At 47.2% G+C, this 2,312-nt stretch overlaps 1 non-coding gene across 1 annotated transcript; it reads right to left on the bottom strand.

Annotated features, from left to right (window-relative positions):
• Positions 1–329: 329 nt before the first annotated feature.
• On the bottom strand, positions 330–401 carry TRNAQ-CUG. Its single transcript has one exon. It is a non-coding gene; the product is annotated as a tRNA-Gln (tRNA).
• Between the last annotated feature and the right edge of the window lie 1,911 nt (positions 402–2,312).

The raw sequence follows: 2,312 nt of genomic DNA on the forward strand, positions 1-2,312 counted from the left end.
ATTATCTCCAACCTCCCATCAGCCCCCATTCCCCTTCCACCCCACTTGCGCTCGCTGCTGCTGCTGGGATTTGTAGTCCAAAACGTTTGAAAGGCAGCAGGTTGGTTTGACCTGTTTGTCATCCATTATAAGTGCCCTTCGGGGTTCAAGAGAGGAATTGTAATATTAAATCAACCCATCACTCTTGTAAACAGTATCGTGGGTTAGAAGGACCTTCAGTCTGCTCCATCCAGGCTTTCCTTACCTTCTTTTTTATAATCTCCTTAAATGTTTCCTTTGCAGCTTTCAGGCAGGGGATTAATATGAAACGACAGAAGAAGAAAAAGGAAAGGTCCCACCGAGATTTGAACTCGGATCGCTGGATTCAGAGTCCAGAGTGCTAACCATTACACCATGGAACCTCTGCTTGTGGGACAGTCGAACGCTATTCGTTCTCTGCTCGACGGAGAGGAAAGGCGGGGACTCCGCCGGCCAATGGCGTCGCGTCGTTCGGCTCCTGCTTTGCATTTCCGGCTCCTTCCTCGCACTCATTTTGTAGCAAGGCCCCATTCAGAGAACAAAAGAAGGGACTCGCGCGGGGCTGGCGAAGCTGATTGGCCGGGGAGGGAAATTGAGCGTTCCAACCCTTTGCACGCCCTCTACTCCCACGCCTTTTTTATGCTTCATTCTGTTGTTATTGTAAAGGATCGTGTTAACCCTCTAGTTGCCGGCGCCTGGTAATTTTCCCCTCCCCAACCCCAGATAGTTCAGCTTCCCTTCTCCATTTCCGCTGCCTCTTAAATCCCCGCCCCCTCTGTGCCCCAAAATCATCAGCCCCGCTTGCAAGGCGATCTACTCAGCGACAGCAGGGGGGGAAAACCCCCACCAGGTTTGTTCAAATGCTTTGTAACCATTACTGAAAATTTGCGGGAGCGGGGGTGATGGAAAGGGGAGGCGAGGCGGGGGAGAGAAAGAAGCGGCTTTGAACCGTAGTAGAACCAGGTTTTGTTTTGTTGTTTTTTTAAAAACCGTATCGCTAAAAAAAGTAATTAAAATTATTATAGGAGGGTGATAATAATATTGATGATAAGTAGGTCAGCTCCAAACAGTATCTGTAAATATAGAGCTTTGCAGTATCCAAGGCCCTTCACAACAGCCCTGTAAGGAAGGTCAGTATGATTGTTCCCCTGCATTGCAGGTGGAGACCAGGGCCAAGAGGAGAGCGTTGGTCCCCTGCAATGTTGTCAGGATGGCACAGTATATACAAAGAACAGAACATGGGTTCCCAAAATGGTCTGTAGGCCACCAGTGGTCCACGAGCTTCATTCCGATGGTCCATGGCGTTCCCACATTAAATGATTGTATTTATTTTTAATTCCATTTTTTTGCTTCTCTTATTTCTAATATTGTATTTTATTGCATCCTAATTTCAGGTTCTGGTGCAATAAAAGACGCTGTAAGAAACAAGAGAAGCATTAAAAAAAATGTATCTGGTATCTGAAGAAGTGTGTGCATGCACACGAAAGCTCATACCAATAACAAACTTAGTTGGTCTCTAAAGTGCTACTGGAAGGAATTTTTTATTTTATTTTATTTTTTAAATGCAATTAAAAATCCTACAGCAAACTAGCAACAGTGCATTACACCTTCCACAACAGACGGGAAAAATATTAAGTGGTCCCACCCAGACCCTCAGCTAATTTTCAGGAGGTCCAAGGGGGAGATTAAGTTTGCTAACTGCCATCCTAGAATGATGGAATTTCCAAGGGGCTTACATTTTGAGTAAGATAATTTACCAGTGGCCAGGAGCAATTGCCTTCCTCTCCGAGTCCAGACTGCAAGTTTGCCACAAGCAAAGAATCTGTGCCAATACCATACAGTGCTGCTTAGGAACAGTGCTCATATAGGTGAATCTTACCTACAAGACGGTGAGGGGAAGCCAGAGGAGGGAGGTTATTAGACAATCTGACATGGGGATGACAGCATTCCAAATTTCATAAGGAAACCTCTGCTGGACCAGGCCAGTGACCCACCTGGTCCAGCATCCTGCACCCATAATGGCCAACCAGGTGCCCCAATGGGAAACCACCAAGCAAAATTCAATCGCCAGAGCCCTCTCCCCTCCAGTTTCCAGCAACTAGCAGCATGACTGTAGAGGCAGGGAGTAGCCACCCTGGCTAGTAGCCATCGATAGCCCTCTCCTCCCGCCTGCCATTCACACACAAAGAAGCTGCGCTTCCTGAAATATTTTCTGCATGCAGTGTAAAGCCAGGGTGGTCAACCTGTGGCCCTCCAGATGCTGCAGTCTCTGGCTCCCATCACTCCCAAGTGAG

This window comes from Lacerta agilis, chromosome 14 (assembly GCF_009819535.1).
Source record: "Lacerta agilis isolate rLacAgi1 chromosome 14, rLacAgi1.pri, whole genome shotgun sequence".
NCBI classification, from domain to species: domain Eukaryota; kingdom Metazoa; phylum Chordata; class Lepidosauria; order Squamata; family Lacertidae; genus Lacerta; species Lacerta agilis.